Genomic DNA, 12,805 nt, shown 5'->3' on the forward strand with positions numbered 1-12,805 from the left:
TGTCTATTTCTGCATGTGTCACTCATACTTGATAGAGTAAATTGAGATGTTTTCAAAATTTTCTTTCCATTTTTTTTCATCATTTTGCATATTATTAACATGTCATGTTCCACTATTTATAAACCAAAATCAGGAGTGGTTCAAAAATCCAGAACATGAGTAAATCTTTCAATTCTAACTTTTTGTCCTGATTTTGACTTGCAACACAGTTTTTCTCTTGTGTGGCATCTGTTTTGTATCCTTTTTTCACATACATTTTTTTCAAACTGAAGGCGGTAAACTGATCCTTTTTTTCATTCTCACTTAGTAAAGGATCAATTAAATATAGATGGAAAGCTGTTAGAAAACATGTCTTGCATTTTTAATGGCTCCCCATAGACTTGAATGGTCGTGGCTAATCCACAAAACTGGACCAGAATAGGAAGTGTTTAACAGATTGGATATGGATCCATAAAAAGGACATGTAACTAATTCTGTTAAACTGTGTGTACTGTTTACTATGAAAACAGTCAGCACATGGATGAGAAAAAAATGTGTAAATGTGTCATTTAACTGGAACTGTACTCTTTGCAAACTTTTCATAGATCAATAGTACAAGTCAATATAATATCAGAAACCTAGTAGTGTATCTTCTCAGAGAAATCCACTTCTTTCTCCATTTATCAGACTTTTTTGAGCCATCTCCCTACTCCCGCCTCCTGACCTCTTTGTTCACTCTGCAAAAAAACAGCCCAAATTCATCTTTCTCAAGACAAGTCAGAATCACACAGAATGACTGACACAAACAGAGGAACAAGTAATTTATCTTACCACAAAGCTGGATTCACAGCTACACTAGTCAGTACTACTGTGTAAAGTCATCCATGCCTCTTTTGCTCTTGTCTACGTGCTATCAAAGGAAAGAAATAGCAGGAAACAAAACCCAATGTGTTTTTAGTGTATGGAAGGCAACATAGCAGCTAGTCTCCTCCTAGTCGCTGAGAATCAATAACAATTTAGAGATGGCGCTTGTGTAGAGGAAAACTGATAAAAAAAAAAGATACAGGTTGCAAGGCAGATAATGTCAAGTGATGGAGTTATTACTTATGTACACTACACACATGACAACCCATTCTGAAAAGTTACTTGAATGTTTAGATTTCCCTCACAGTGCCCATATACCTTAGATTGCTGTTGGGCAAATGCTTGATGGGCCATTAGCTATTTTTTCCGGCTTCTCCATACTGTTTGAGGAAATCTGAGTAAGATGATGATGTCAGACTCCTTTGCAAGTGGGTATATACCCAGAGAACAAAGGGATGCAATTTTAGCTTTCAACCTGCTTGACATTTATGCTCACGTTATCTATTGAGGTTGGTTCACGAGATCCCCCTTGCACATTAGATGGCCGGTCACCGCAAAATCAAATATTTAGTTCACATCTTTAATTCATGTTAAGTATATGAACTGTGAAAGCTCCTGGTGCATATGTAAGGTTCAGCCAGGACCGTAGTCATGGCCGAGGATACCTGGGCATTAGTGTCCTGGCCTCCCCTCACAGAAAAACAATATTCACTAGTTAGCATACCTGTGTCTTCAGGTCTGGCTCCTTTAGGATCTTCTCTATGCCGCAGGGGACCCTTTCCGGGTGAATTTGCATTAACTGAGACACAGTCCATTTCAACTTTAACAAGAACATCTTTACTGGGTTCTCTACACAGCACATCCATAGTCTTCACAACATTAACAACAGGCTTCACACTACATTGTTCCTTCTCTTTCCCTGCACTTCTCTCACTGTTGCACAGCACGTAGCTGGGTCGGACCATCCCAGACAAGCCCTCAGCATCCTTCCTGTTCAGCTCTGCTATGGGTAGACATTCACCTGTCTGTTTCGCCCCAGAAATAAGATCATCAGCTCCCAAAGTCAGTTGCCACATGGCGAGCGACCTGCACTATACTGTCCCTTGCGATGACACAGCATCCTCCTGGGTCAAACTCGCTGTTTCTGGAAGTTTCCTCTACTGTTTTGCCCCGGATCTGAGGGCATCAGTCCAAGTAATAAGTTGCCACATTCTGGAGCCACCTGTGTCCCCACGTTGTCACTACTTTTGTCTCAAGACCTTGCTCTTAGTCCACTGTGATCTCCTGCTGTACTGGCCTGCTGCTGTCCTGACCTGGTGCTGTGAATGACTGGGCTTCTAGTTTGAACGTAACGGAGCTGCCACATTATTCCTTGGCAAGTAAGCCCATGCAAGCGAATTGGGTATTAACCCTGGGTCCTTAGGCCCGTACTCACAGAAGGGCACCCTGGCCTGAACTGACTACACTTCAGGAAAAGCTCCTGCTTATCCTGCAGCACACCCCTCCTAGTTAACTAGTAACTAACTGTAACTCCTATACTATAAGTACACTAGAATACCCCCCATCTAGTGGCCAAACATAAACACTACACTTACCCTGTACGCTATACATAGTAGCATTACAAAAGCATATCATTATACATATATACATTCAGTAAGACACAGTAATACACATAACAGTGTAGCAGTACCATTGTATAAGAGTGGTAATACACTAAGTCGTGTAGCAGTACCATCATATATTACAAATATACATACACTAATAACATACGGCATCGGGGCGAAAGAAGAGCAGAGGCGTAAACAAAACGTAATATATCATAATTATTATAATATCATACCCATACACATATATAAAACATATCCATAGGCCTCAAAGCAACCATAATATAACAAAATAGTGTCTTTTTGGCATATAAGAGAGCCCATTTCTGGATCTGAATGAATAAGACTACTACACTTTTCTGTACAGAAGATCACAAAAAAGGAGCACTGCCTAGAATGTGGTTCATTCTAGTGGTATATTCCAGGGACTTTAATCAGAATTATACGTTGGAGAACACTCCCAATGTGATCAGACCTTAGCAAGTCTTATTTTTGTTCTTAATGGGCAAGCACAAGCCACAGATCTTGCATTAATTACAGATGTAATAATCTATGCAAACATCCTTGTAAAACTGGAGCAACAACAATACACTCACTCAGAATGAAAATTTTTTACAACTGGTGTCATCAAATCACTCCAATTATGAAGCCTGCTTAACCTGTCATGATAGATGATCCAGGCAGCCTTGAATTTGGTGATTACATCACACATCTTGAAAATAAGGAAGAAGCTTTTTAAAGGGATTGTTCGAGATCAGACAAAATTGCAAAACAATACAGGCAGTCTGACGGGGACTACCTGGCATTTGTGACCACCAAGACTGGCCGTTCTGGATCAGATTAACTATGATAAATGCACCAGAATGCTGACAATTGTAGTCTCTTTTCTAAAGGAGAGGCCATGGATAAATGTTGCACTAAAGTAAAAAAGCACCAGAATTATTAATGACAGATTGCTATATTTTGTGATATTTTGAGTTATTTTGTGTTATTTTTTATCTGCTTATTTGTAAGAAAATTCCTTTAATACTACAGACTTAATTAAGACAGTGGTAACCTGTCAGCTTCCTCAAGCCCCCTAAACCAATTCCATGTCTTTATTCAACCCTTAAACTTTCAAACAATCCCCTTTTGGTTTCTTATTGCTTTGTCTATCACCATAAACTCATTTTTATAATTGGTGGTGATATGGGGGCATTTTTTTTCCCCAGACTAATCCTAATGTTACCCTGTGGGCGTGAGTGACAAATCTGCAAGCACGGCATCACTGCTGAGTATTTGCCAATCTCTGCCTCCTTGACAATGCGCAGTAAGCTGGGTGTATGCACTCCAGGTTCATCAGCTCACTGCACATACCCAGGGGGGCAGTGGTGGCGCAGGAATCGGCCAGCTGTTACCACCAGGTCTGCAAATCGAGGCTGGCACTGTCTTGCATCACCGCTGTTTCCCTGGGTATGTGCAGTGTGTCGATGAAGCTGGGGTGCGTATCCCTATTTGTAGTGGGCATAGTCAGGGAGGCAGAGATTTTCAAAGAATTGGTGACAACGCCGCTTTTCATAACAATTCATAACACTCACGCCCACAGGTATCTGATAACATGATCAGTGGGGTCGAGGCTGGGTTCACACCACTGTATTTTCTCTCATCCAAGAGACTCGGATGATTATGCTAATCACACCTGATAAAATTCTGATCAAAGTTTGATTATAGTGAGATCCGATTCTTTCCAGATGTGGAGAAGATGGTAAAAAAAAATTCTGAGTGCAGTCCGATGTTTGCCACAGATTCATTAACTAATGGTACATGGCTGAGTGCGATCCGAATATCAAATGCAAATCAAACATGTTGTGACTTTTTCCTCAGACATGTGTGCGGCCCCATAGAACAACTATGGTTTGAGTGTGATCCAATGTTTTGTCGATTCGCATTCAGTTCGAAAATACGCGCATGTCCCTAGTCTGGGGAAGAAAACTCCTGTACCACTAGTCACCCGCTAATTAACATATCACAGTACAAGTTATAAAACCGATTTTATGGTGATGGGCAAAGCAATAAGCCACCATAAGGGGCTTGTTTTGAAAGTATAGTAAGAGATGGATGAAGACATGGGGGCTTTTTCGGAGGCCTGGGGAAGCTGACAGGTTCTCTCTAACTGTTTGTACATCAGGAATATCACTTGGACCAGAATGTAGATCGCAGGGGATGTGGTCTTGGTGTTACAATACCCGTCTGAATAATACCATAAGCTGAAATTAAATGAGTAGTTATCTCTGCCAGCTATGCTGTTTGCTCATTGGTCAATCCTTTTGCATTGTGGTAGATCTGTGGTGAATACTGGTTGTCTAAATTTCTGAGAAAAGGGAAGAACATGGTTTATCACAGCGTTACACAATGCTGGACATTTTTCTGTACAGAAGCAAGTTCTTTAGAAGTTCAGAAAAGAATGAAATTAACATTATTAGTTACTAACGTTACTAGCATTCTTATTTCTTTAACGCTACTGTTTTGCTGTTTGTCAGTACAGTATATTAGTTTGTATTAGCACACATACCAAGGATGCCCTAAACACAACGAATATGGCCAAATATCCTTGGGTGCTTCAATTCACCATAGGTTGTATGACCAGTTCATATAGGCTCTCAATCACATTGATCGTGGTACTTAAAGAATTATATCGAGGAAATTATAGAAACTTCTGAGCAGGGTATGTGGATATTGCATTTCTGTCCTAAATGCCAAATTGTGTGAGATTTGGTCACAGGCAACAAAATGAGCAGAGGACTCAACTGCAAATTTTCTCTGATTAAAAAACAAAATGAATGATCAGAGCAATATAGTGTACATTTACACGTTTCATTTTTTCATCTGTATAAAACAATCTGTTTTTTTCTCATGTTTTTAAAGTCTGATGGGTAGAGACTGAACTTTTTTTTTAGCCTGTGGCCCATAATCATCAGTGATTACATCAAAATTCTGCCATTCAAAAAAAAAAAAAAAACGGGATGAAAAGTCTCAAGATTTTTGCACAACACACATTGTTTTACGACTTTTTACTTTTTTCACACCAGCTTTGGCCAACTTCACCAAAATGGAGGAGAGTTGGCCAAAGCAAGCCGTAACGAAGCATGGTGATGCCCACCTGTCAAATTCATGGCAAGTACTGGCATACCTTATATCCTAAATCTTACTCCATTCTGACTGTAGTAAAGTTGATTACGAGGCGCATGGAGACACCAGCATACTTTGCAGGCACACCTGAACAATGTCGGTCTTCATGAATCTGGGCCATCAACTCAGTGGGTCAGTTTAAAAATGGATGGGATGACACACAAATGGAACATTAATGTAAAAGTATGTTTTCAGCTTTTCACCAAGTTTTAATGAATCCCCGATTCCCCATCAATTTTTTTTAATTTTAAGTCTAAACAAATGTAATGGGACAAGCTGTAAGTCTCATAAATTGGACACACAGATCCGTATTTAAAACACGGATGTTGTAGCTGTTTTCGTTCTGACCCAAAGTCAGGCATGCCAGATCACCAGTGAGGCCAAATTAGGAGGTTAGGCTGGTTTCACACTTGCGATTTTTGAGCGGAGTTGCGTTTTTTTTTGCTAAACTTAACATGGGTACGCATAGTCATGCGTTTGTACGCGCATGCGTTTTTTTGTAGTGTGCGCCCGGGCGCACAAAATGCATCCTGTTGCATTTTTTGTGTGTCTAACCTGTCTCAAAAAAATGCATGCGCACGCAATGCACACGAAATTCACTCAAAACCCATTAAAGTCTATGGGAGCGCTGATGTGCGCATGGTCATGCGCACGTCAGTGCAAAAAACGCATGCGTTTTTTTGCAAAAAAATAAGAAAACGCATGATGCGTTTTTATGCGCATTTGCACTGCGCATGCAGCACAAAAAAAACGCAAGTGTGAAAGTAGCCTTTCGCCCTTAATTGACAAGCGCGCATGGAGACAAGAGACTGCACACAGGTCGTAGGCAAATCACTTTATCTGACGTAATGAAACACAAGGCAATATTTTATACCATTTACAACAAATGTAGCTCATGTAACCCCCACCATTTACCCAGGGTCATACCTTGTTTACCATGTACCCAGAACACGTTGTGGCTGACTATTGAGAACATATATGATAAGAAGCATAGTTTCCTTGAAGAGGAGACTGTCAGACTGTTGTGTCATGAGAATAAATTCTAGCAATGAGAGGTGAAAGGCATTTAAAGGCAAACCATTAAGGCTGAGTTCACACGTGGTGTTTTTTTTTGCGTTTCTGCGGCGGTTTTAACCGCGCGATTTTGCCGCGAAAACGCGAAAAATAAGCATCCCATGCATTCCTATGGGATTCCGCAATGCTGTGCTAATGCTGCGGTTTTTTACCGCGGCGGAATCGCTTCGCGGTAAAAATCGCAGCATGCTCATTAATTTGCGGAATCGCGGCGATCCCGCACCCATAGGAATGCATTGTTCCGCTTACTTCCCGCATGTGGCTGTGCACACCATGCGGAAAGTAAGCAGAACAATTGCGGATGGTACCCACGGTCCGGAGGAGAGGAGACTGTCCTCCGGGCTTTGGGTACCATATCCCTGTAAAAAATAGAATTTAAAATAAAAAATATTGTTATTCTTACCTTCCGGCGTCCCGCGCAGCATTCCGGCCTCTCTCCACGCTTCCGGTCCCAGTAAGCCTTTGCGAAAATGCCCGCGATGGCGTCCTTTCTCGCGGGATTGCGAAGTCTCGCGGTTATTCGCGCGACATCATCGCGAATTACCGCGAGACATCGCGATCCCGTGAGAACGGACGTCATCGGGCATTTTCGCAAAGGATTACTGGGAACGGATGCGCGGGACGTCGGAAGGTAAGAACAACAACATTTTTTATTTTTTTTTACATTCTATCTTTTACTACTGATGCTGCATAGGCGGCCTCAGTAGTAAAAAGTTGGTCACACTCGTCAAACACTATGTTTGACGAGTGTGACCAACCTGTCAATCAGTTCTCCAAGCGATGCTACAGATCGCTTGGAAAACGCTAGCATTTTGCAAGCTAATTACGCTTGCAAAATGCTAGTTTTTCCACGGGAAAATCGCGGGAATTTAAAATACGATTTTCCCGCGGAATGGAATTCCGGAATTCTCGCGGTAATTTCCGCGAGAGTTCCGGTACTTGTGCACTTAGCCTTACCCTTCTAAATCAATTTCCCCCTTTTGTAAATGGTATAACCTTTCACACAGGGTCAGCTGATGTCCACAAAGGACAAATTGTTTTCTCATGACATATTGTACTTCATGTTAGAGAAAAAATTTCATTCAAATAACCTGTTTGTGAAAAAAACAGAAATTTGGCGAAAATTTTGAAAATTTCACAATTTTCCAGCTTTTTTTTATGCCCTTAAATCACAGAGATACGGCACACAAAAAACGTAATAATTAACATTTCCCACATGTTTACTTTACATCAGCACAATTTTGGAACCAAAATTTTTTTGTGTTAGGAAGTTATAAGGGTTAAAAGTTGACCAGCGATTTCTCATTTTTGCAACACCATTTTATTTTTACGGACCACATCACATTTGAAGCCACTTTGAGGGGTCTATATGATAGAAAATACCCAAAAGTCACACCATTCTACAATCTGCACCTCTTAACGTGCTCAAAACCACATTCAAGAAGTTTATTAACCCTTCAGGTGCTTCACAGGGATTTTTTGAATATTTAAAAAAAAAATGAACTTTTAACTTTTCACAAAAAAAAAAATACTTCAGGTTCAATTTTTTTATTTTACCAAGGGTAACAGGAGAAATTGGACTGCAAAAGTTAATGTGCAATTTGTCCTGAGTACGCTGATATGTGATATGTGGGTGGGAAATGATGAGTCACCGAAGGAGGAAAAAACAAAATACTAAGTCCAGAAAAACCAGAGAGGTTGGCAGCTATCGGACTGCAGACCCCTGAACCTATCCACAACAACTAGCAGTAGCCGTGGGGGGTTCCTACGGTGCCCTAGACCCCTCGATCACAGCCGGAGAACTACATAGCCTAAAGACAGGGGAAAAACTAAACTGCCCCAGAGCAGACCCCAAAGCAATAGGCAGCCCCCAACATATAATGACAAATTATATTTTTGCCCCCAATTTTTTATTTTCCTAAGGGTAACAGGAGAAATTGGACCCCAAAAGTTGTTTTGCAATTTGTCCTGAGTAGGCTGATACCCCATATGTGGGGGTAAAACACTGTTTGGGCGCATGGCAGAGCCTGGAAGGGAAGGAGCACCATTTGACTTTTTCAACGCAGAATTGGCTGGAATTGAGATCAGATGCCATGTTGTGTTTGGAGAGCACCTGATGTGCCCAAACAGTGGAAACCCCCCAATTATAACTCCAACCCTAACCCGAACACACCCCTAACCCTAATCTCAGCCCTAACCCTAATGGGGAAAATGGAAATAAATTACATTTTTTAAATTTTATTATTTTTCCCTAACTAAGGGGGTGATAACGGGGGGGGGGGTTGATTTACTATTTATGGCGGTTTTTATTCTTGGCAGCTGTCGCACGCTAAAAGACGCTTTTTATTGTAAAAATAGTTTTTGCATCACCACATATTGAGAGCTATGATTTTTCCATATTTTGACCCACTGAGTCATGTGAGGTCTTATTTTTTGCGGGACGAGTTGACATTTTTTACTGGTATCATTTTCTGGCACGTGACATCTTTTGATCACTTTTTATTCCAAGTTTTGGGACGCAGAATGAACAAAAACCAGCGTTTCATGAATTTCTTTTGGGGGGTGCGTTTACACCGTTCCGCTTGAGGTAAAATTGATAAACCCCTTTTATTCTTCGAGTCAGTACAGTTACAGTGATACCTCATTTATGTGTTTTTTATGTTTTGGCGCTTTTATGCAATGAAAACAATTTTATATAAAAAATAATTATTTTTGCATCGCTTTATTCTGCGGGCTATAACTTTTTTATTTTTTCGTTGATGATGCTGTGTGGCAGCTCGTTTTTTGCGGGACAAGATGATGTTTTCAGCGGTACCATGGATATTTATATGCGTCTTTTTGATCGCGCGTTATTGCACTTTTTGTTCAGCAGTATGATAATAGATCATTATTTTTTGCTTATTTTTTATTTTTATTTTTTAAGAGGTTCACTAAAGGGGTTAACTAATGGGACAGTTTTATAGGGCGGGTCGTTACGGACGCGGCGATACCAAATATGTGTACTTTTATTATCGCTGATCTGTCACATCACAGATTGCTGTGACAGATCAGCAATCTGTCACAGCCACTACACAGGCTTCCTCCTTGCCTGCGCTTTGCAGGCATGAGGAAGCCAGCTCCCTGCAGGCCCCCGAAGGTCCCTGCCGCCATATTGGATCCGGGGACCAGCAGGGAAGGAGACCCCCACAGCAGTGCTGCACATTGCGCTGCTGTGGGGGGCTCAAGGAAGCACGGAGGGAGCCCCCTCCCTGCCGATGCTTCCCTAAACCGCCGGTACACTGCGATCGTGTTTGATCGCAGTGTGCCAGGGGTTAACGTGTCGGGGGCGGTCCGTGACCGCCCCTGACACATTGTGCCGGGTGTCAGCTGTGATAATCAGCTGACACCCGGCCGCGATCATCTGCGCTCACCACGTAGGCGCTGCTGATCGCTATGTGTCTTGACGTAATATTCTGTCCATAGGAATTAGGTCCCAGGTCACATGGACGGAATATTACATCCATTGTAGGAAAGGGTTTAAAGGGATCTCCGATATGGAAGTTAGGACCGTTAAACTCAGTTCTGTGGTTCTGACCCCAGTTTCTCTTAAAGGGATCATTGGTATGGAATTTAGGTCAAATCTACTCTGCACTTTGGTACTGACCCCAGGCCTTTCTTAAAGGCATCTCCGGTATGGAAGTTAGGGCAAATCCCTCAGGGCTCTGATTCTGACTCCAGAGTTCTATTAAAGGGATCATTGGTATGCAAGTCAGGGAAAACCCACTCAGCGCTCTGGTTCTGATCCCAGGCTCTCTTAAAGGGATCCCTGGTATGGAAGTTAGGGCAATTCCACTCAGCGTTCTGGTCCTGACCCTAGGCTCTCTTAAAGGGGTTCCTGATATGGAAGTCAGGGCAATTGCCTTCTAATGCTCTGGTACTGACCTCAGGCCTCTCTTAAAGGGATCTCCGGTATGGAAGTTATGGTAAATCCCTCAGCGTGCTGATTCTTACCTCAGGCTTCTATTAAAGGGATCATTGGTATGGAAGTCAGGGCAAATCCACTCAGCGCTCTGGTTCTGACACCGGGCCTCTCTTAAAGGGATCCCCGGTATCGAAGTTAGGACCGTTCCAATTAGCGCTCTGGTTCTGACCCCAAGCTGACGGAATGATGTGGGATATTAGGGGTAGTAGTCTGGTGGCTCTGGCTGATAGGATGATGTGGGATATTAGTGCTAGTTGTCCAGTGGCTCTGGCTGACGGGATAATGTGGGATATTAGGGGCAGTAGTCCGGTGGCTCTGGCTGATGGGTTAATGTGGAATATTAGGGGTAGTAGTCCCGTGGCTCTGGCTGATGGGATGATGTGGGATATTAGTGCTAGTTGTCCAGTGGCTCTGGCTGACGGGATGATTTGGGATATTATAGTGAGTGTGGCTATGCGGAGTGGGCGTGGCGCTACACTCAGAGAGAGAGAGATGAGAATATATATATATATATATAATCTCTATCTCATTATAATTTGTTAGAACTAACCGTAGTTAGTTACTATATGCAGAGCAGCGCCGGGCTCTTCAGCTAGTACAGTATATATCCCCTGTGGCTGTAAATGGGAGAGCAGCGGGTCGCAAGGGGCAAGAGTTGGCTGTTGCGGCTAACATTGTGCCTGCTGTTAAAAGAAAATTAACATTCACTGAATATTCACTGCTCCCCATGCCTATAGTATCACCCACTTCTCTGCACTGAATCTGGCACCGAGAGGTGGGAGTGATTATTGGAATGTGGAACAGTGAATATTCATTTCTTAAATAACGGGCACAGTGTTAGCCACAGTGCCGGGCGATCATGTTTGTCTTCTATTAAATGGAATGAATATTCCCTGCGCTCAACACCCGGGATTATGGGTGAGTAGTGAATATTCATTCTCTTTAATGGCGGGCTCACATGATCACCCAGCCTCTGCAGGAGTTGGCAGCTGCAGCTAACATTGTGCCTACTATTAAAGGAGATGAATATTCACTGCTCGCTCTTAATCCCAGGTGTGGGGTGCAGTGAGTATTCTAACAGCTGACCTCAGTGTGTGAGGGCGCATGGCAGTGACGTCATGCTCTATTACACACTGAAATCAGCTTCTAGGTTCAGAACAGGACACCGCTGCGAATTGTGTAATTTTTTAAGTGTGCAGCGTGATGGTGGCCCCATATGTGTGCAGGATGGTGATGGTGGCCATGTATAGCAAGATGGGGATGGTGATGGTGGCCATATAGAGCAGGATGGGAATGGGGGGGCCATGTATGCCAGAATGGGGATGGTGTCCATGTATGCCAGGAAGTGGGGCCATATATACCTGGATGGTGACATATATATCAGGATGGGGGGATATATATTCACCAGGATGGGGGGATATTACCCCTTTAGCATTGTCAGTAGCAGCTCCCCCCCCCCATAACAGTGTCTCATGACCACATTTTGTGCAATTTTCAAACTTTAATTTTTATGTCCTTAAATCATAGCTATGTCACACAAAATGGTTAATAAATAACATTTCCCACATATCTACTTTACGTCAGCACAAATTTTGAAACAAATATTTTTGTTAGGAAGTTAGAAATGTTAAAATTTGACCAGCGATTTTCTCATATTTACAAAACGATATTTTTTTTTTTAGAGACCACACCACATTTGAAGTGACTTTGAGGGGTCTATATAACAGAAAATACCCAAAAGTGACACCATTCTAAAAACTGCACCCCTCAAGATGCTCCAAACCAAATTCAAAAAGTTTATTAACTCAGGTTAATTCAAAGGTGTTTCACAGGAACTGAAGTAATGTGGAAGGAAAAAATGAAAATGTAACTTTTTTCACAAAAATTTGACTTCACACCCAAATTTATTTATTTTCCCAAGAGAATGAGTGCCATTTGACTTTATGAATGCAAAATTTGTTGGAATCATTAGCAGACGCCGTCACATTTGGAGATCCCCTGATGTGCCTAAACAGTGGAAACCCCCCACAAGTGACTCATTTTGGAAACTAGACCACTCAAGCAATGTATCTAGATGGGTGGTGAGCACCTTGATCTCCAAGGTGAACTTTCACAGACGTTTATAATGTAGACCCACGAAAATTAAAAATTAAAT

The 12,805-nt window shown here is 42.1% G+C and overlaps 1 protein-coding gene across 2 annotated transcripts in view; it reads left to right on the forward strand.

The window, feature by feature from the left end:
• DAPP1 (dual adaptor of phosphotyrosine and 3-phosphoinositides 1) overlaps positions 1-12,805 on the forward strand; it is a 169,274-nt gene that overhangs the window by 115,184 nt on the left and 41,285 nt on the right. The window lies entirely within an intron of this gene.

Source organism: Dendrobates tinctorius, unplaced genomic scaffold (genome assembly GCF_039654945.1).
Source record: "Dendrobates tinctorius isolate UK_male_01 unplaced genomic scaffold, ASM3965494v1 ptg000011l, whole genome shotgun sequence".
In the NCBI taxonomy this organism is placed as follows: Eukaryota; Metazoa; Chordata; class Amphibia; order Anura; family Dendrobatidae; genus Dendrobates; species Dendrobates tinctorius.